At 33.2% G+C, this 23,915-nt stretch overlaps 1 protein-coding gene across 1 annotated transcript in view; it reads right to left on the reverse strand.

Annotated features, from left to right (window-relative positions):
• Nucleotides 1-23,915, reverse strand: part of LOC134536927 (limbic system-associated membrane protein-like) — a 1,114,650-nt gene that overhangs the window by 761,923 nt on the left and 328,812 nt on the right. The window contains exon 2 of the mRNA XM_063377051.1: nt 10,400-10,486. The gene's annotated coding sequence lies outside the window, so the exon portion shown is untranslated. The remainder of the gene's footprint in view (nt 1-10,399; nt 10,487-23,915) is intronic.

Genomic DNA, 23,915 nt, shown 5'->3' on the forward strand with positions numbered 1-23,915 from the left:
TAACATGGTGAACATCTCTATTACCTTTGGTAGCTATCACTCGACCTGTTGATTTGAAGACCACACTCACCCATGTTGTAAATCTTCCTTGGGGCACTGAGAAAGTCATTTTCTTCACAAACATGCAAAAGCACTTGAAAATAGTTGTCAACTTATTTACGGGACATTCCAAGTCCACGTGCGATGGAGATACCCCGTGCCTTCCTAAGTGTTACTTCAGGTTGACGTTTCAAAAACAGTTGTAGCCAGTCGTATCCAGCTAATTTCGTTTCAGTGTGCTCCTTTAGTAACATTTCCAGCATCAATTCGTCTTTTCAATGTTCTGTAGGGTATGTGATGAAACTGGGACGCATCCCATACTTTCATTTTCCCGTTTTTCACATCTTCAGAAGCAAGAAGTAAGTTTTCTTCCGACCAGGACGCAAGATCCGTTTTCCTCTCGTACCTGCGGGGAATAACCTGTTTGGGAAAAGGTGTAGAATTAAAAGCTTTGCTAAAAAGTAGTTAATACACAGAAATAATATTGTTATCAACATGGAATTATAATACATTATCATGGGGGAAGATGCCACTTGACGTGGCATTTTACCCCACGTATTGGGGTAACACGCCACTGACATTTTTTTTACTCCAATATTCTCAGCGGGAATCGCCACACTTCACTTCAAATGCGTTCAAGAGTGTTGAATCTTCGTATGCCACTAGTTTTATGCATAAATATAAATTAAATTTCTTACGTCTTACGAAATGGTAATAAAATATTATATGTACGTACTCACCATTCAATATCTTCATATATTTAACCATAAAACGATGAAAAAGTGTCCTACACGCCGTTACTCCTCGTGGCTTCTTGTACATGTTCAGCGCTGTCTCGCTACGCGGTTGGAGCTGCTATCTGTGTTTTTGTTCGGAAATACGTCCGCCTCAGGCATCTTCCCCCGACAGGCATCTTCCTCCCCGGTTACCTTATATGTAATTATATTTCAATTAAGAAAAAGTGTTTGTTGTTTCATGTAATATTAACCTTACTTTCTTACGTTGACGTGACCTGCAGGCAAAAAAAAAATATCTCCAAAGAAGTTAACGAATAATATTTATTTTAATGATTTATAAAATTTTTATTCCTAATAATACACTTAATAAAATTTGTTTTAAATGTTGTAAAATAATTAAATTTTCGTTTCACTATTAGTAACACAGCAATTTAATTTAAACTTCTAACTGAATTATATATATTTTTGAACTTTATGTTTATCTTTAGGATTCGCGATTTCTTATAGTTTGTTATAAGAAATTAGTTTTCAAGTAATTTGTTTGAATTATATTAATATAATAGCTGATGTACCTGTGTTTCGCTACGGGAGTATACAGGCAGAAAACACTAGCATTGTTTATTATATATTCCCCTCTTCGAACGTACGCATTTGCAGCAACCCAGACCAAAAAGATAAATAAACTACATTGAATTTAAAAAAAATCAACCCAATAAAATTTTAAAGAACTAAGATAAGGGGTATTAATAATGTATTCAACAGTTTTCAAAGGGCCTATCAAGTTCATACTTATTTACCTACAATATCTAGTTTTAATACCCGGTGCTGCCTGGATAAGGACATATCATGATCTTAGATTTGTCTGATTTTTAATTGTTAAATTGTAAGTGAATTTCACTAGAATTTGGAATTGTTTGAAAATTAATGGCATTTTGGTTGAAATTTAAGTGATTCGCTACCATTTTACCTTTTCCTTTGCCCGTTGTTATGCTCGCATCAATTACGTTATTCTGCAGACTTTGAAAGCCATTACATTGTTTCCGCGAATTCAAATCCCATAGCAAAATAACTGGTGGGCCAGCCTTCAGTTTGAGACAGTGCAACGGCATTCCTGGCACGTTTAACGAATTCAAATATTTGCTGAGAGGCATCAACAGTGCAATATCTATTGCATAGAGACGAAGAATACATCAACATTTCAAATGTCGTTGCCATGCAGAAGAAGGAAGCATGAAACAAAGCAACATCCGTTGCCATGAAGGTTACTGGTAAAAGTTATAAAAAAAATTATAAAATTAAAATTGAAACATAGTCGCGCCACCAAAAGCCCAAACTTTCTTAGAATCGATGAGCGACCATGGGCTTTCTACCGCCACATCTGCGATAACAAAAACGTTTAGGAAATATTTTCCCTCGTTGTAATTCATTTTAATTATACCTATTATTTACAAAATAACTTAAATGAATTGTTATTTAAGAACTATTATAACATTTTAAGTGATAAAAATATATTAGATATTTAAGGTTTAAGAATGTAAATATAAAACAAAATCTTATAAATACACATGCTGTTAACGTGATTTATGTTTTGAAGATTGTTTAAAATTGATTTATATTAAAATTAAATACCAAAAAAATTGTGTCTTTGATTTTACTTTTGTTATTTTATAATGTGTGTCCAGCATGATAATAAAAACACTAGGAATTTTAAAAACAATTCTAGGTAAGGATAATATAAACATATTTATTAAATATTTTTAGAGTTTCATTTAATATCTGCTTTTATTTTGCTTCGTTCACGTACAGTGCTTAAACAACGAATCGTAAAAAAACATTATGTCCACTAAAAACTAGACAGGCAACCCCAGTGTTGTATAAAACTACCTATAAGGGTAAATAAAATACTATCAAAGCATTTTATTACAGCATTTTTCATTATTTCAGTAGACGTCCTCTCTGTTGGGCGTATAAACGTAGCTTGATATCAAAGCCTTAAAATTAATAAAAATGTTTGAAAACAAATTTTATTCCTGTGCTGGAGGCTAGATACGCAAATAGTGGAGAAAACGTTTGCCGTTGTGCGGTAAACAACTTTTGTTCTCATGTGATGTATTTATACACGGTGAACTCCAATTTCATATTCATAAAACAAATGATAAGAATCAAATATTTGTATAATCAAGCAAATATTATATGGTAAATAATACATATAAAATGATTGTATGAATTAAATTTATTAGTATATATATTGTAAATAATTTATATAATATATAATAAACATAAACTATAATGTTGATATACATAGCGTATAAACGAGTTTTATTTTTAAGGTAAACAAATAAAAAATACTACATATAGGGTATACTTATATATAAATATATACCAATATAGTAGTATATACAATCGGTATATATTATGTATGCTATATCTACTAGTAAGTTAGTAAATACCTACTATTATGTTAATATATAATATGTAAACCTAATTTGGTTTTAAGTTAACAATTAGACAATCATTTTTAAAACACAAATAAATAGACTTACTCGGAAATACGTTAGAACAATGTTATTTTGATAGTTTTCTCAATTCTGGAGAACGAATTTTGAAAACATTAATGTTGTTTAACTAATATTTTTGTTTATAATTGATTTATGTAATTTTACTAGACAATGATCGATTGACCGTATATTTCTATACATTTGTGCAAGTATTATTTTTGTAAAGTCTTACTTTGTAATGCATTTACTACACTTCATAATGGTTAATTATTTTGTTTTACTAAAAAAACAAACAAAATGGTGTTTTATAAATTATGTCACGAAAAACATTTTTATTAATGCATCATATTTTAAGGCCCCAATTTTTTTTGATTAGTTAATTAAAAATAATGTTGTTGGTTATATTGAGGTCAGAAATGATGCTAGAAAAATACTATTAAAATTAATAATAATATAAATACCAAACCTGGCAAAGCAATATCAATTGTGAACTTCATTTCGTAATTGAAATTATTAAGCTAAAACCTTTTTTGAGCGTTTACATATTTGAAAAGGTTATTTTACGTCATCGTAATTTAAGCAATAAATTACAGGGAAATAATTTGTGCAAACATTAATATGAAATTCGTCCCAACTGTGTAAATTTGTATTCATTATGTGCAAAATAATTAGAAACGTGACAACCAGGGATCAGAAACTGAATTATCTTCGCTCATAAGGCTTAAGGTGTATTGCCAGTCACTAGATGAATAACTTAGGGCTCTGGCAATAATTTGTAATTGCGCAAGGTAAATAAAGCAATAAATGTTTGTTTATTATGTATTTGTTGATGATTTTTGATCAAGTATAGTTTCGTCCCTCAGATGTCGCTCAAGGGCCCGGCTTTTGGGAACACAAATGTTCCCGTCTTGTCTCTCGGACTCGCGGCTACTCACCTCCGAGGAACATGGGAAAACCTTTTGGCCAGACCATGACGTCTCGCGTTCTTGTTCGACCCGGAGACACGAGGCGAATGAAGAATGATGGAACAGCAACGTCGTTTACACAGTTAAAACAAACCTACTATCAGGAACAAACTATTTTGAAACTTGTTTCTTAAATAACTATGTCTTTTATTTTTTTTTTTGTAAATTTTTACTTGGGTTAAAAGTGTCATTCACCGCTAGGTATTTAAAGACGGAGAAATGAATTTAGGTAGTAGGTGAGTGGTAATATTTGTGATATTAATAAGTTCCTACATGCATGTTTACACAAAGTATATTCCTGTAATAAACTGCATTAAGTAACGATTCCATAAAATTCCTTGTAGGAAAAATTAATTATCTTAAAGTAGGTTTATATTAGTTATTAAAATTACAATGTGAAAATAGTATTTGTTATTCCTATGCCAATATCTAATTGTGAAATCTAATTTTTTTTCTTCGCATATTTTGTATTTTTAAAGTCTTTAATTTTTAAAGCTCTAAGTAGATAAACTCTGGCCTTAGATTTTTTGTAAATTAAACTTTAAGGCTAATTCTTTGTTGATGTGATGAATACCTTTATTCAAAAAATAATAATGCTTGTTGAGAGCATATTAAATCCATTCTTAGTGAGTTAGTTTCAATCTATCAAACAATCTTCTAGCACTGGCTTTAAAAAGGCACGGTTTATTTTTTCTGACCAATTAATGACCAGAGTGAACTAAAATTTAGAACACACACCCAATAGTGGCCCTACACTTTGCTGGACCTTAAGCTATTTACTTTTATGGTGGCCCTAACCTCAAAATTTAAATCATTTACTTTTTCAAACAATGTCATTAACCAAACATATAACTTAAATTTCAATGATATGGTTATACTAATTGCGAAAATTCTGATCGCATGAAGGCAATAGTTATGCACGTGGAGGGGGAATCGATAGGTGAGGAGATGGCAGGGGAGAGGTAGAAATAACGCAGCATACTTGCACTCTTACATGCTACCATAATTACACACTTGCATATTAGCACGTTTGTAATTTTGCACTTACATAATTGCATAATTTCACACTTTTATACTTGTACATTTGCATACTTGCATACTTGCACACTTGTATACTTACACATTTGCATGCTTGCATACTTCTATACTTGCATATTCTCATACTCGCACTTTTGTATACTTGTATACTTGCTCAGTTACATACTTGCAAACTTACACACATGTATATCTGTACATTTTGCATACTTTCACACTTAGACACACCTGCACACTTGCAGGCTTGCATACTTGTATATATATAATTGCACACTTTCATACTCGTACATTTGTATCCTTGCACACCTACATACTTACACACTTGTATACATGCATATTTGCATACTTGCACACTTACACACTTGCACATTTGCACGCTTGAATGTTTACAATTGCACACCTGCATATTTTCACAATCGCATACTTGCGCAATAGAATAACTTGCGACCTCAGCCAAAGAGAACCATGTGTGCTATGCCTAGTAACATGATGCAATAAGAAAGAAGTGGTTGCTCGCGTCTCACGTGCAGGTCTCGCGGTACGGGTTGAGCCGGCGCCCGGGCGACCACGGCAGGCAGGAAGAGAGGCAGGGAGGAGACAAATAGTCCAGGAAACCAAGACTTAAAAAGGCACAAACCTGTGAAAAATTTGTCCAACGCTGAATTTTTGCACAGTTGTATATTTGACTATGCTTAATAACATACCGAAAGTTTACCGCTGTAAACCTTGTGCGTATCACCGAAAATTTGCATTTAAGTCCTAGATGACAGCGACTTACATCAGTCCATTAAAATGCTACCCATTTGTACAGTTTTTCATTTAGACTGTCCATAAAACTACCAAAATAATCTTGAGACTCTAATACAGCCATTAATGTTGTAAAAAGCATAAATTGTTAATATTAAAGATGTTATATTAAGCGATTAATTCATGACATATTATTTTTTATCTTTGCCACTCAGATAAAAATATTATTTACACCAATTTGAAGAGTCCAATGCGAAAAATGTCCAAATAAATGTTTTTGGTTATACCTTTAGCTTTAAGACAGTATATTTATAAAGAGTCTAACGTAATTAGTTGGCTCATTAAAGCGGCCCGAGCGTTGCAGTGTACTGCGGCCGTACTGATCTCTCACGGCCACCGCCGTTCCAGTGCGGCATTCCGACACACTGCGTACTGCGACACTCATTCAACTGGGTCTTATTTAGGGATTACTTAAAACATAGCTAATTCATATGAGAGGGTGTATGTTACATGTAATGAGATATGCATTTTTTTCTTATGTGAATGTTTTTTGATACAATAAAATTAACAATAAACGATTTCTGCTTGGAACTTGTAAATGAAAAACTCTAGAGTACCTCTGGTTTTATATCTGCATGGATTTATTCTGTTTCAAAAATTTTATTATTAAAAATTATTTTTTTAGCAACAAATTTTTATTTTATTTCTGATACATCGTTTTATTTTCGATCAGAACAATGCAAAATTTGAATGTAGCCTGTATTCGACAAAATGAAAAATTATATATTTACTTCTTTAAAATAAGTTTACTACATAAAAATTGAATAAAACGATACATCGTAAATGTACTCTTGAGTTTTTTTTCACTTAAAAAACATAATTCCTATAATAATAGGTGTTTTTTTTCAGAAAATAAATAAAACACGAGTTGTGTTGTAAAACGTATAGGTAGCATTACATATTCAGTTTTTTTTAAATAAGTTAATGTATTTAGGTGCTGCGCCTAGCTGACGTCTTTGGATTGCTAGTGGCAAAGAGCGGTGGTGGATGGTTTTGCAAGAGTTTGACCGTATTTTATGACGCTACCTGTGAGAGGGTGTTCGTACCAGAAATCCTAACGGCTAAGGAAACTATCCATTCTCTGTAGTCACGTACGGGTGTGCTACTCGCGCAATATCGTCAAATATCACAACTTTCCGGGACGTTCGCTCATTTCTCGGTTAGCTCTGGTTTCACCAGAACAAAATCTTGTCTGTAGTGATTTCATATTCCTATTACCGTAGTAGTATGGCATTTGAGAACAAACCAAGTTTGCTGTATACTGGGAGCCTACTTAAAAAAAAGTATTTATAGAGTTATTAAATTATTTACGAAACACAATTTTCTGGATCGTTTGGGAAATTATCATTTAGGACTTAACTGCTCGTTATTGGTGTGACGCACAAGGGTTACATCGGTAAACTTTTGACATGTTACTAAGAAACGTTTATTCTACAACTGTACAAAGTTTCTGCTTTGGGATAATTTTCCATGTTTCTTAACAGCGAAATTCGTCCCGACCCCAAGCCGACTTCGGCAACCTCACAGTAGTATACACTACACGACTCGGATAGCTTCAGGGGTCAAACAAATTGTATGAGACCCTTAACAAATATACCCATTTAAAGAAGAATAAATATGCAACAACGTTTATTGAAAGCGATTTTCACGTAGGGCTCTTTATATTTATGTAAGATGTATTAACTTTTCCGTAAAATTGAATGAAAATGAATTTCTCAACTTTAATGATTTAAATTGTCTATTTTATAAAACAATGTTTAAACTTAGTACTTTTTATTACTATCCTCAGATAGGCAATGTTTCTAGATTATTTTGGGTTCCATACTGTCAGTCTACTCCATAAACTGCATTTGCAATATCCATTATTGTGGATCGTTGCAAAAAATTGACATTTTGGGCTTAACTGCTCGTTTTTGGCGTGACGCACAAAATTTGCATCGGTAAACTTTTGATATGTTACTAAGAAACGTTCATTCTACAACTGTACAAAGTTTCTTCTTTGGGATAATTTTCCATGTATTAAAAACCTTTGTTTCTTTACAGCGAAATTCGTCCCGACCCGAGCCTTCTTCGACAACATCGCAGTAGTACACACTGCGCGGCTCGGATCGCTTCAGCGGTCAGACTAATTGTATGAGACACTTAAAAAATATACCAATTTAAAGATGAATAAATATGCAACAACGTTTACTCTAAGCAATTTCCATTTTGGGCTCTTAAAGATTATGTAAAATGTATTTATATTTCCTAAAAATTGAATGAAAGGGAATTCGTTAACTTTAATGATTTAAATTGTCTATTTTATAGAAAGATGTTTAAACTTTGTACTTTGTATTACTATCCTCAGATAGGGCAATGTTTCTAGATTATTTTGGGTTCCATACTGTCAGTCTACTCCATAAACTGCATTTACAATATCCATTATTGTGGATCGTTGCAAAAAATTGACATTTTGGGCTTAACTGCTCGTTTTTGGCGTGACGCACAACATTTGCATTGGTAAACTTTTGATATGTTACTAAGAAACGTTCATTCTACAACTGTACAAAGTTTCTTCTTTGGGATAATTTTCCATGTATTAAAAACCTTTGTTTCTTTACAGAGAAATTCGTCCCGACCCGAGCCTACTTCGACAACATCGCAGTAGTACACACTACGCGGCTCGGATAGCTTCAGGGGTCAAACAAATTGTATGAGACCCTTAACAAATATACCCATTTAAAGAAGAATAAATATGCAACAACGTTTATTGAAAGCGATTTTCACGTAGGGCTCTTTATATTTATGTAAGATGTATGTATATTTCCTAAAAATTGAATGAAAGTGAATTCGTTAACTTTAATGATTTAAATTGTCTATTTTATAGAAAGATATTTAAACTTCGTACTTTTCATCACTATACTCAGATAGGGCAATGTTTCTAGATTATTTTGGGTTCCATACTGTCAGTCTACTCCATAAACTGCATTTGCAATATCCATTATTGTGGATCGTTGCAAAAAATTGACATTTTGGGCTTAACTGCTCGTTTTTGGCGTGACGCACAAGGTCTGCATCGGTAAACTTTTGATATGTTACCAAGAAACGTTCATTCTACAACTGTACAAAGTTTCTTCTTTGGAATAATTTTCCATGTATTAAAAACCTTTGTTTCTTTACGGCGAAATTCGTCCCGACCCGAGCCTACTTCGACAACCTCGCAGTAGTATACACTACGCGGCTCGGATCGCTTTAGCGGTCAGACACATTGTACCAAGCTCTCAACAAATAAACTAATTTAAAGTTTATGAACTTTGCAACTACTTTTATTTAATGTTTTCAAATCGGGCTCTACGTGTTTTTGTAATAAGTATTTTCGTTTGTGCCTTTTTTTTCAGAACACCTCTCTTCTAATATTATTGAATAAATGGCATATTTAGTCAAACGTAGTGAAATATTTTTAAATTTAATCACTGAGAATAATGTTTTGAGTAAGTTTTGATTTGCTATTCTGAAAGTATACTACAGTAATTACGTTATAGTGCCATATTGTTGAGTGGTCAATAAAGTATTATTTAGGACTTAACTTCTCGTTTTCGGTGTTCCGCGCAAGGTTTGCGGAGGTAAACATTTCAAATGTTGCTAGAAAACTTGAATGTTACCACTGTTTTAAATTTCAGTTAGGAGCAAATTTTACAAAGATTAAAAATCTTCGATTTCGTGGGAGTGAGAGTGGCCACAGCGCTTGCGGCTGTGGCTCTGTCGCAGTGCGTAGACGATATTGATAAGCTCGGGAGTCTCTAGTGATCCTATAAATTAAGCTAGACTTTTGAGAGATATGTCCCTGTAAAGTTTAAGAACTATACAACAACCTTTGTTAAAGAAATATTTGCGTAAGACCCTTTATTTTTAAGTGAATTGTCTTTTTATTGCCTTGACTGATGCAAAAAAACTTATTTCATTAATTTAACATTTTTTTTTCTTACCTTTAATATTAACTTTTAGAACTTTATTCATTATCAATGTGAGTAGTAGTGCTTTAGGATTATTTTCATATAGCTATCGAGAGTCTACGGTAAAAAGTGCAAAAATGGGAAGCATTTTAATGAACTGCTGCAAGTCGCTGTCATCTAGGACTTAACTGCATATTTTCAGTGATACGCACAAGGTCTACAGCGGTAAACTTTCGGTATGTTATTAAGCATAGTCGACTCTACCACTGTGCAAAAATTTAGCTTTGGACAAATTTTTCACAGGTTGAAACCTTTGTTTCCTGGGCTAAAAGGGGAGGCCGTCCAGCTCGCTGAATAACACATGGCGGGAGGGCGGGCGAGCTCACGTGGCTGGCTGGCAGGCGGCGACCCCTGGGCGGAAGGCTGTCGCGGCGAGTCCCCTCGGGAGCACAGGGCGGGGGATGCATCCTTACCTGCAGGGAGGCAAGAAAAAGAAAAGAGAGAAGAAAAATAGGAGAACACATAAATTGTTTTCCACGCACGTGACTCTCTAGAAGTCAGCCAAAAACTCACACACACACACAGACACACAAACATTCACTAAGTACTGTTGACATTTAGAAGTCCCTTGAAACGTACAAAAAGGAAAAAAAAAATACTTTGTTCAGTACAAACAATTCTTTCTTTGCACACGTCGAAACAAATACACATGTTTTCTTGCTACGACCAAAGACTTCGTTTTTTGTCCTACGAAAGACAATTTTTTTCATCGAATTTGTTTTGAGTATTTAACATTTAGAGGCCGAAATTCAATAAAATTAAGTTTTGTAGTTTAATTAAATTCCTTTAAGTTTTAATAAAACAATCCTAAAACTTATTATTGGTACATTCTTTTAGCTTTTTCCAGCAGAAAAAAAAACTATTTTTGACCAAAAAATACATTATATTGTCATATCAATTTAAAAAAACATTCAAAAATTACAATTACAATCTTGAAAATATAGTTTTTATTGTACGTCCTAACATGGGATGTTCTAAGATAAATGTGAATAAATCTAATAATTGACAGAGAATGGTAAAAAAATCCGTTTTTGTTCAGGAAATTAATCGCAACCCTGCAAAGTTACAGGTGCAAACAGAAGTGTGCAAATTTTAATCGCGCGCATCAAGGCGCTACTACATTGGATGAGAAAAAGCGCGATTGCAACATGATGATGTTGGCATCAGGAACGAAGCATGTCGTCACGCATTCTTGTAAATATTTGACCCTATCATGCAGATGTTTAAAAGCCACAGTTAGGCGTCGTGATTCATCAACTATCTCAACTTGGTTTTTAATGTTGACCCATACACGAGGAGAAGTCCCGAGAACATAAAACAGACTTGATGTAAGTTTATGGACATACGCCATTGCTAAGAACTTTTTCTGTTGAAGAAAAACTAAAAAAAAAAAAAAAGAAAAAAAAGAAATAAATAAAATACAAAAAAGACAACAAAAAAATTAGGACAAACTGGTAATTGGTAAAACTATTGTGTTCGTTTCGTCTTTTCGTTTTGTCGTGTTTTTGTCTCGTTTCAACTGTTGTGCTGAATTATTTTGGGTTCAATATTTTTGTGCTGTCATCATTTGTCGGTTTTTTTTTATCGTTCTATTCTGTTTGGAAAACTATTGTGTTTGTTTCGTCTTTTCGTTTTGTCGTGTTTTTGTTTCGTTTCAACGTTTGTGCTGAAATTTTTTGGATTCAATATTTCTGTGTCGTCATCATATGTGTTTTTTTTTTTTTTCATTCTCTTAGTACATTTTTCTTTGTTTTTCTTTGTTTTGTTGACCATATTCCTGTTACGGAATATTTTGTGGTGTTTATATCCTTGTTGACAACAGCAATTTTTTGCTTAATTTTGTGTTTTTTTGTCCTTTTTTTTGTCTTCTTTGGGTTTTATTTATTTTTTTCTTTTTTTTTAGTTTTTCTTCAACGTAAAAAGTTCTTAGCAATGGCGTATGTCCATAAACTTACATCAAGTCATGCACTCCCATTGCACAAATCTTTCAAAGATAATAACATAAAACAGCTGATATCTAGGTGGCCATGTAACCGGACAATCATAGTTCCTCCATCCCGTTTCCCTAAACCCGAACTAAAACAAATGAAAACATCGCCGATGGAAGATGTTCTTGAGGTGCTGTCGCAAGGAACGAGTTGGCAGTGGCACTTTCATGCACAAACCAAATGTTTAAAACTGGTAGCATATCTTTAAAAATCTCTAGGAAGATGTCGTGAAGGAAGTGTACGTAAGCATTACTATTCACTGCGCTGATAGCACCAAGCCGAATATGCAAACGTAGCACAACCAACTATCCAATGTACTGTACACTGTAAATTTATGTTGTAAAAGGAACAGAAACATTCATGTAAAATTGGTTAAATTTTACAATTAAAGGAAAATAACTGTATTACTACAAATTAGAGTTTTCAGTAAAACTGGGTTCGGATTCTCACCTGGGCGTTCATGATTTGCGTTTTCCCAGCACCTCCAATAGTTATAGTTATTTGTAAACCTTTTCATGGATTGCTTTCCAGTATTAACTGCGCAAATTTATGGGCATGAAGAAACAAATGATTGAGTAAACCCTTTTCATGGGTAATAATTTATGATATATCTATATTGAAATATTTTATTTGGCGGCAATTTTCGTAAGAAATACTCAGTATCATATCGGAAAACGTATTTGATATATGCAAAAATAACCATAGCCATGTGCTGTACAAAGTTCAAATATATTTCTTCCCGTATACAAACTATAACTGGCAACTGCTATCAAAAGGAAACTTTTGTAAAAGTAGACGAAATTTGTTACTTTTTGCGCCAGACTGCTGGCTTATAGTGCGCATGGCTAATTCCAGACGTATGCGACAGGTTCGTCAACCCTGCTTCCTACGGGGTCACTGTCATAATTAGAAACACAAAACTTAGAAACAATTAACTTAAAAAAAAGGATAGGATTTTTTAAGTTATGTCTGTTTTAAGTTCATTGTTTCTAAGTTATGACGATTCTAAGTAATGTGGTTCGTCATTGTTTGTTTCAATGTTACGCGTTTCTAAGTTATTACAGTAATTAGCTTTGTGTTGTTAAGTTATAATAGTTATAAGTTGTGATTTTCAAAGTTATGATGTTTCTTTGTTATTTGTTTTGTGTTGTGTGTTTCTAATTTACGTGTTTCTAAGTTATGTCAGTTCTATTTTGTGTTTCTAAGTTACGATCTTTCGTTTGATTGTGAGGATTATTACGAGAATTCTAAGTTCTCACTGTTCTAAGTTGTGTGTTTCTAAGTAATGTGTGAATCCCATTCCCACGGAGCGTCTTATCACGCACGTCACAGCGCTGCCACCGGGCGGCCTCTCAGCCACTGATGTGGCGTCTAGATGAGTGACAGGCCAAAACTTTCGCTCTGCATTTCGCATCTGTAACATTTCAGAGTTGCATATCCGCGCACATGTTTCTTAACTTCAACCACTTGTTTAGGCATTCACTGACACTCTTTTAGATTATGACCAGCAACTTCTGAACATAATAAATTGAATCTCTGAAAGTGTCAATTTTTTTACCATACTCAGTACCATAAAGCAAACCACGTGTTAAAAACAGTAGTAATTTTTAGTTTGTGCTCAAATAAAAATAAGTATACCCTCTAAAACTATTTAGTTTAGGTTTACATAAATTAAGTGATGAAGGAAGTAGAAAATCCTTCGAATGTAAGTATTAGACATAAAATTTCATAAAGAAAAAGTAAAAAAGTGGAATTATTTTTGAAGCGGCAACACAAATTATAATACCAAATATTTAATTCTTTTTAAATAAGCTCTTAACCATAGTGAGTGACACATTAATAGTAATACAATTTTAAGAATTTCAAAGTAGTGCATAATCAAATCGTTGCCTTAATATTGTAGTGTACTTAATAATGACTTTACATAATTATATACCAAGGACTATTTTTATATTTTTTTCTGTAAAAGAATGATTTAAAAATTATTCCATTATTTACACAATTGAATTGGGCTGTTAAATACGGATTTCAGTCAGCATTATATAAATAAATATTTTGTAGTGTGACTTAAACGCTTTATATCTGTACTTGAAATAATAATGCCACATGCAGCCGCAGTCCATGAACGTAGTTTATGACTAAGAGGCAATTTTAACACTTATATTATGTTGTAAATCGCAAAATAACATATACGTATTTTCTATGGTTGTCCTCAAAAATATTAGTGTTTCCACCTTAGTACATAAATACCCTTAATATAAAAAATACCTGGTTTTCATATTCGTAAAAATTATTTGTTATTTATAGATGTAATATTATTATTAATACGGAAACAGGTTTAAACTTCCAATATTTTTTTTTTTTTTTGCAAATAAACAATACGAAAGGAAAAGTTACCGTGAATTATAATTTAAATATATGATATATTTAAATCAAATTTAACCAATTTTGACAAAGAAAATACTCTAACTCTAATGAAAAGAGAACGTTAAATATTTTTTCTAATGATAACTAATGGTTATTTATCATAATAAGTAACCACAGATTTTTATTTTAGATGAAAAAGATTATAGAATTATCAATAATTTTGGTCGCAAAGTATAAGTGAACATTGTCTTTGCTTTTAATTTATTAGAAATGATTCATAAGGAATAAGGCGAAAAAATATACAGGTACAATTGTGTATCAAAAGTAATATATAATTTAAGAAGGACGAATGAATGTAGATGTGATATATACCAGCGCAGTCATTTGTACGCATGTATGTTTTATACATTATAATCTTTAATATTTATATTGCTTCATTATTAAGTGACAGATTGCTGACAACATAATGATTTTTTATTCCAAAAAAATCTATAGGTGACCGGAACATTTTCATTAACTGACAAAACATTTTGTGGTTACTTTAATAGTTTATTGTTACCAACTCTTAATAATAAATGGGATTTATTCAGGCAACATTTTTTTACCAATTTTTTTTCAGTGGAGAAATATCATTACCTTTGTCCATAAGCAAGGAGGGATGAATATTGACACCGGCAGCGTATTCGTTTACGGTTGCTTATACGCTGTAAGTATTGTTTTGGAATGAAGTATTTTCTTAATTCTACGTGTCATTACTGACATTCGAAATATAATATTGTAGTCAAAGGCAATGGGCTGTATTCATAAATAATAAGTTGAAGAAACATCTGCTTAAAAGGTGTTAATATTTAGAAAGATTTCGAGCAATTCTTAAAAAAAAAAAAAAAAAAAAACAATATTTGGTTTCTGCAGGAAAACTAATTATTTTATATTTTTATAATATTTTCCTTGCTGCGACATAAATTGGTCATGATGGTCGCCAGGATGGAGTTGAGAGCCCTACCACATACGATGCCCGATTTCTGTTATATCCATGGATATAAAAGTGGGCTCAAAAGTTCATTCAGCAGAAGAGAAGAAAGAGTTCGTTACTCCATACACATGATACATCGACTGCTAACAGAAATCCAGCCAACACAGTTGCCGACCAAAGCAAACGTATCGGGGTTAGGATAAACTTGTTAGTGTTCATTTATACAAAAATTGAAAACTATTTTAAAATAACAGCTGTTTATTTAATACATTATGTAACCCGGTGAATAGTTTTTTGAGATATATTTTTTGACACCCAATTTGCAAAAAAAAAAAATAACAAAGTTAGTTTAGTAATCAAAAGCAAATACAAAGCTTTTTAAAAATTGAGGATATTAATTACTTTAGTAGGTTTGTTTCAAAATATAATAATATGAATTAAATAAATGGATACAGGGGAATTTGGTTTTGCTTTAATGTAGATTATTTTTGAAATAACTTATTTATAATATTACAGTAATCATGCAACTCATTGACTAATTTACAGTTCATTGTTATAGTTCAAAATGCTACCAATTCACATTAGTTTAAATATGTTTTATGTTTGCTGACTTATTATATTACTTTGAGAAATTGTAACTTAAAATTTTTGTTACCAAGTCAGACAAAGAAACACGCATAGTATAAGAAAGTATTAGTTCCCATTAGAAAATTAAATTTTAAGTGAAGGAAAGCCATCTCGTATTTTCATTTATGCTAACAGGTGTGGATTTTCTGTGAAAAATTAGATTGTTTCTTATACATCTATGAAAATTGATTTCTTAATAAACTGTGGTGTTTTAAGTAAATATTTTTTGTTTAAATTATGGTTAGCAAATAATTGTATTCTATTTTAAGTAAAAATAAAATATATAGACCTAAATAAAACGAAATAATAAAACTAATATATATTTAAAGTTATTAAAAGTTGATAAAAAAAATATTTTTACACATATTCCCTTAAACCACAATTTGTACGATTCAGTAATCATTTACTAAAAGAAAGTAAAAATTTGTTTCCAGTTACGAGGTCTGAACAACGTAAAGAATTTACCCAAACGATACTGCACCCTGCGTTCTGCCACCGCGCTACCGAGAGTAGGAGAGCAGATTATATCTTACTACAAGAGTAATGCCACTTTTCGTACGTGTTTTTAAAATTCTGATTTTTTGTTTCGATAATTTTTTAAGTTTACCTGATATATTCCAAGGTAGTTTCACCATCATATAGTTTCATTTAAAACAACGGATACGTTTAGTAAGTCCCCCCGTGATAACGGTAGTGAATATACGCGGGTGTACGTTACTACACGTGCATCTTGAGACTTCGGCGTCGTGGGTGCAGCAGAAAAAAAAAACAGAACAAGTTTTAGTACGGTTTGGGCTTAGACTTGGGTAGATGCCCATTGGAAGGGTGATGAAATGTTACCTGCACGAGAGCAGGCGCGCTTAGAGAATAAAGATATGAAAGCTACTAAGGAAATGGGTGTTGTGTGGGGCTGGCTTCACGGTCCGTGAGCAGGTGACCCAGGAGTGGCCGCGCGACCAGCCAGCGGGACCCGACCTACCCGCGAGAAGGCAAACAAGACGTGGCCAACACCACCGCCCGCTCCACAGCAGCCTCTCCCGTTTCCCTCGAGCCCGGGGTGTGTTTATATGCCGCAGTGCGGTCGCCACAAATCTCGGCGCTGCTCTCCCGACCCTTGCACTCCGCTTGCCTCCGGATGGGCTTCCTCCATCCGGAGCGCGCATTGTCCGCCGGCGCCGGCACTGCCTGCCGCTCCGAACAGCGCCGTCCAGAGCCCGTCGACGTGTCGAGCGAGACGCGTCACGCTCGATTAGTTCGAGTTCCGTTTCTTCATCGAAACCATGAAAATACGACGTATCACGGACGACGCGTTCGAGACCTACAGTTCGAAGTTCGAGTTACATTTTTTGACGTGACAAGGTTTAATAAATCGATGAACGCCGGCTGCACGTACGAAAAAGTGTCCCGTAACGCACATTGTCCCACTACGGATGTCCCACTACGGATGTGTCCTGTTATGCTTACTGTACGCATGCGTGGCATCTCTCTTCCACTCGATTGGAACAACCATCGATTTGACTTTTCAATCATATGTTCATCGTTTAAATTATTAATATTATGTAATTTAACAATCGTCCACCGATTTTCAGCACAATCGGTACGGTTATTTAAAAGAATTGTTAAATATTCAAAAACGTTTTTAACGAACAATGGTGTTTTACAGTTACACATACTTAATAATTCAAATTACACCCGGGATATTTTGCACAATGTTTTAAAAAAAATATTTTACCACATTGTAAACAAGTTTGGTGTATTTGGGATGCGTATTTGTTATTAAATCGTGTTATAAAAACGAAATAATATTATTCCCCTACCGTGCTGCTATCTACGGTGACGGACGCGAACCGAATGAAACGCGATATCTATCCGCTATCGCGGGAACCAGGCTCGACGAGTGCAGTAATAATAGATTATGTTACAATTGACTAAAGAATTATGGTGATTCATATAATTTATAATAGATATTTGATAACAGTTTATTTACATAAAATCTTGTTCATAATTATATTTAAACTTTATAGCTAAACACCAGTTTTTAAAATTAATTACAAGTCATCTAGACATGAACAGTTTCGTCGACTGTTTATAAAGTGAAGTGAAAAGTTAATGTGGTTTTCATTGCTTATTACAACAATTTCGGCAATAAATTTTAATTATTCTTGCATTTAAAAAATATGATTACTAGTATAATTTCACTATTTATTCATTTATTATTAAAATAAAATTTTTTAAATTTATTCATAAAAGTATGCAATCATTTCATTAATGTTTTGTTATGACGTTGTCACGTTAAACTATCGTCCGTAAACCGACTTTACAGACAACCAATTTTTTTTTGTTCATTTATTCCATGAACACTCGACGTATCACGGCCGATGCGTTCGAGGCCGTTATTTATAGTTGGAGTTATATCCTTTTTTTCCCATCAAAAACATGAAATGTCGACTTATCACAGTCGATGCATTCGAGATCGATAGTTCTACAATTAGTTGTACAATTTTGTTTTTTCGTTCATCGAAACCATCAGAATCACAACGAGGCCAACGAGGCCGACGAGTCTCTGAATCCCGTCAACTTGGGTGTTGACGTCGGCTATCGATATCGATTTCAGGACCTCTTGACCTGAGTCTACTGTCGCCTTGGCCACTTTACTGTTGGTAAACCGGCCCTCGAAGAACATTTCCCATGCATTTAAGTATACTGACACTACTAAAAGAAAGACCTAGTTTTGAGATTAAATATTAAATATTTTAATTGATAGTTGGAAGAACATTTTCAACTAGAGAAACGTGGTAATGAGTGTACTACTGTATCACGTGTTTCTGTTTTATTGAGCCCTGTGATTTCATTGGTGGTGTTACAGTTATTATATAACATTACAAATGAAAATCTGCGAAAGCGAAAGCTGCGGAATTCAATGAAAGAAATGTGTACTGTACAACACGGCTATAAAATAAAATTGTAGCACAAGACAATATGCAATATTCATTTATAAAGTGCCACATCTGAAGATGTTGAACGTCACCAAACATTGCCATACCTGTATTTCTTTCTGTGGCTGTCTTGGATTAATCGGCAACCATACTATTGCCGAAAGACTGTGTACAATAGAACCATAATATCATTGTCACGAATTTGTAGAAACATTTCTGATTGGGATAAAAAAATCCTTTTATTTTCTGAACAGCTTCCAAGAATTCCTTGTTTGATTTTCTTAAATATTATGTTCGTGTTGATAATTATTGGTGAAAACATTAAGTCAAATGCTTTATTTTTAGTCTTGTCTCAGATTTAACATGTATTTTACTATTTTTTATGCTAAAACCATTATAAAGTTGTGTTTTAAATGTTTTATGTTTTAAAATATGAACAGTAAAGTGTTACATTTAAAGCCCTGTAAAATATCAAACCGTTAATTTAAACACTCTTTTATTACTTTTTACACAAAAATATTTGACGACAGATTAAAGTCAATTCGCTGTTCAATATAGAAACTTTGGCCGATATTATCTTCTCGAATGAGAATTTTTCGTTTGGAAGTTAGGTGTGCCCTATATCCTTGGTTTATTGCGTTGTATTCAGCATATCTCATACCTTGTCTGTGGTATGTCATGGCTAGGTACAGCTGCAGCTTTGTGTATAAAGCAAAATATTAATTTATTGTTTTAAATGTTAACACCATACTTAGTGGAGCAATTTTTAATAATAAATCCTGTAAAGGAGTAAAATATTTCTATATTATCTAAACAACATTATGAAAAAAATTACAACCTGTCATATCTTTTTTTATAAATAAAAATGTGATAACTTTAAAATAAAATAAAAAATAAAAAACATTGCCAAACCGTATCCAAGGCATTTTCCGTATTTTAACCACAGGACAATCCAAATGTCATCTTATGTGTAATAATTACAAAGCGGTTTCGCAAGGTAATACATCTAAAAAATACATACTTATTATATATAGCCTACATCATCCTAATTTATACAAATCGCATGTAATTTCTGTTTAAACATTTTTATTAATATTTAGACTCTCCCGCTAGGAAACTCATTGCATAAATAAATTTCCATACCATATATCATTTCTGACCGTTGTTTCGTATAACGTACTGAATAATTCATGCATTTTTTTTTAAGGAAACGACGGATAAGATTTTTTTTCCCTTTAGAATTCTAAAACTGCAAAATAGCGAACCATTTTGCAAAAAAAAAATGTCAAAAAAAAAATATCACGCAGGATCTAAATGGCAATTTACAATGTTTGTGGGGAGATCTATTCTTGTGACTAGCTTCGAGGGTCCCGGTGCCCCTAAGGAGTCTGGTCACGTGGCCCAGAATAATTTATTACTGCGGGCGGACGAATCCCCTTCACGCAGCGGCTGAAGTCGCCCACGCCTCGAGGCATTAGTCTTGGTTACCAGTTTATCGGCTTGGACGGATGCTCGCCTCAGCTAAGCACCGAGACACGACTGGTACCTATTCACAGCGTCTGCACTGTTAAAAATGTCCACCTTGAATCTACGAATAACGCTGGCTAATAACTGCTATTGGATCGTCATAAATGAATCATATCGTCCTAAATTTAAGTGTTATCACTTCTAATTACTTTGAACGTGATCCACAAGAATAGTTTTGTGCACAAGTGAATCATTTACCTACTCATGCAAAAACACACATTTATTTTCATGCGTGCAGCTAAGCTGTTTTACAACGACTAACAGAATAAAGAACTTAGAATGCTTTGTAGTTTCCACGAAGTTCTAGTAATCTTTAATTACGTTAGTCTGTTTGAGGTGAAATCTTCATTGAAAAGTCCGGAAATTTAACGTAAATTATAACAGTGTGCTGGAAGAGAGTATGCGCAGTGAAACTGGATTAGGAGCACCACCCCGACCGAGACATCAACACACTGCACGTTAAAACAAACGTGAGTCACTGTCATACTTAATTCTCCATGGCTTGACGCGCGAACGCAGCACTGGGGAAAGAAATCACGGAAGCAAAAAAGTTCGGGAGTGGGCTTGTGAGACATTTTCCATTGTTTAATACCTTATTCTCCCAACCCTAATTTCCCGTCTGGATAGCAAATCATTATTTTATTTATTCTCATGCATTTAAAGATTAATCCTTGCTATTGTGTCATTAAAATCTTTGTTTAACACAACTTGTAAAGGATGAATTTTTTTTATGATACTTCTTAGTGAGTTTCTTTCTTGCTATTTAATCAAATTTGCTGTGTTGTATGGCAAGCTATAGAGTTTTTTTTTTAATCGGTACACTAGACTGTTTGGTGCTATTGCTTGTTGCTAACTAACGTCTGCGCGTGGTCGTCAACTGCTTCCTGCAGAATACTCAAACGTCACTGCACCTGTTTTAGGATCGTTCATATTCTCAGCCAGTGAAAAAATGAGGCCCGATACCAGCGAAACTCAAATTAGATCGCTACTGTTAGCGCCTGAAACCTTTCTGTGTTGCGTTACAGAACTGTCGAAAACTGCTTATTTTGGCATTCTCTGTTACTTATTGGAAAAACTTCCTACATTTTCCAAACATTATTAATAATTGGTTTCATAAAGAAATAATGCTACGTCTGTAGCGTCTTGGTTTGAGCGGAAAAAAATTGCCATATGTTGTAAATACATGTTTGTATTTTGAGATAACATTAAGTATAAGTGTTTGTAAAATGAACTTAGTAAAATTACACTTGTCTAAGTTGAATGATTAAAGTTTCTGAGGTACCTGTGTACCTACTTGCATAATTTACAAAGTTTTTAAGGTACAATAAGTTGTTTAATTTAAACAAGTAGGTATGTGATAAAGAGTTGAGAAATAACAAAATATGTTATGCATAGAAAGTGTATTCCTATTTAGTGTAATCAATAATTAACAAAGTTTTTTTCCCTTAAATTTTTATCCACGTAATTTATGAGAAGTTGGTGTAATACGACACAATAATAAAGTCAACTGTGTACACGTTAAAAATGCATCCTTATATAAGCTGTTTAGTTAATATGTAGTTAATACTTTGTAATTATTTCTTGCATTATCAAATGAATAAATGTGAGCTAGTATTTCAGTACTCGCCAATGATGTGTAAACATCTAACCTCGGTGACGAGCCAATTCATGTGTTCTCATGTTGCAATTAAACATATAATACAATACAAGGACATAAAATTTAACACAGACTTTTTAAAATAATGCTGAGTGTTATAAATATACGAAAAGAAATCATTTAAGGGGAAAAAATTGCAATTTTCTATTCCAATTTAAAAACTTAAATATAATTTTCTTAAACAAGATTGTACTATTTAATTCTCATGGCTAGCTGAACAACGGGAGTGCCGAGCTCGTAGTACGTAAATGCCTCAAAGTTGAACCTGTGAAATTTACCCCTTCAACAAAAATATCATTGCTTGCTTTTTTAATGTATTACTTCTTTTGCGCTTTAAGGGTGAAAGATTAGTATTCACCAGGAATACAATTAAATAAGCGCGTATTACACAACAGAAATTTAAAATGTTGTAAGTCCAAAGCGCATGAATTATGAAGCTGCGAAAGCCACGAGCTGAATTCGTAAAGGTAGCACACCCACGTGTGGCGACATGCACCCGTGCATGGTCCGTGAACACCGGGGGATGAACTTAGCGTATTGGTGTGCCAAAGTAAACTACATGACAGTGAAACTATTCTGGATTTAACTTTCTAAACCTCAATAGTCATAACAATACATAATTGCAACTTTAATAATACCTACAAATTTATAGCCAGGAAACCTGTGTTGGAAAAAACATGGCGACAAGAATATTTAACACTTTTTTTTGGGTTCTTTAAAGCATCATGAAAGCGGCGCAATCTTTTAAGAATTTTTTATTCTATAATTTGTAGCCCAGTAGATACACCAAATCAAGTTTATCCTGTAACATTCCAAAACACATATTATAAAACTAAATATAGGTATATGTAAGTATAATTGTTTTACTTTGCTTAAACTACAAAAATCAGTCTGTAAATACTTCGTAAAAACAAACCTGAACCGTATTGACCTGATTGAATGTTTTAGATTTAATAGTAACAATTTGATCATGAAATTATTTTATTCAACATGGCGTCTAATAAATATAGGCTTGCAATTTATTGTGTGTTTATAGTACGACGAGCGCTGCGCTATCTCTACATTTTAATGTTAACTAATGGTTGACCAAATTATAATGCCAGAATTTTAACGTATTTTGAAGTTGTCATTAATTGTATGGCTATAACTTATAACATATAGTATTAAAGGATGGTCATACTCTTAAAACTTTTTTTAATACCTATGCATGGTGTAAATTTTGCGATGTTCACGAAAGCTCAATATACAAATGAATCACGTGGATCCACCATATTTTCGAAAGCTGAGACTTGCACAGATGGTAGCACCGTGTTTACACATTTTTGTTCTAACCGACTTCCATTCCATACTCGAAATTAGTCCTACTAATTGTCGTATACCTAGAGCTAAGATGTTTACACATCAATTATTTCAGCCAAGTGAAAACAGACTAATATGGTAGATAAAAAAACTTTACTTCCTCAGAAATCTTGGAAAGATTTTATTCATGACGACATACAGCAATGTTATCCATATTACATTTGATAGGCGATATATATAGCCTATAATTATTAATAAATTAATGTATTTATATGTGTGTGTGATTTTGTTCAAGAGTGAAAGTACAGCTAAATCATATTTGTAATACTTCTGTAAATAAAAGCCAAAAAATATTATTTAATTTATAGGTTGAAGGAAAAATACTTTTTTTTTTCAGTCAATTTGTGTTTTTGTCTTTTGCCAAACAATATTCCATGGATTAGCGAAATAAATTTGATTCGTTTCCAC

The sequence above is a fragment of the Bacillus rossius genome, chromosome 1 (assembly GCF_032445375.1).
Source record: "Bacillus rossius redtenbacheri isolate Brsri chromosome 1, Brsri_v3, whole genome shotgun sequence".
Taxonomy (NCBI): Eukaryota; Metazoa; Arthropoda; class Insecta; order Phasmatodea; family Bacillidae; genus Bacillus; species Bacillus rossius.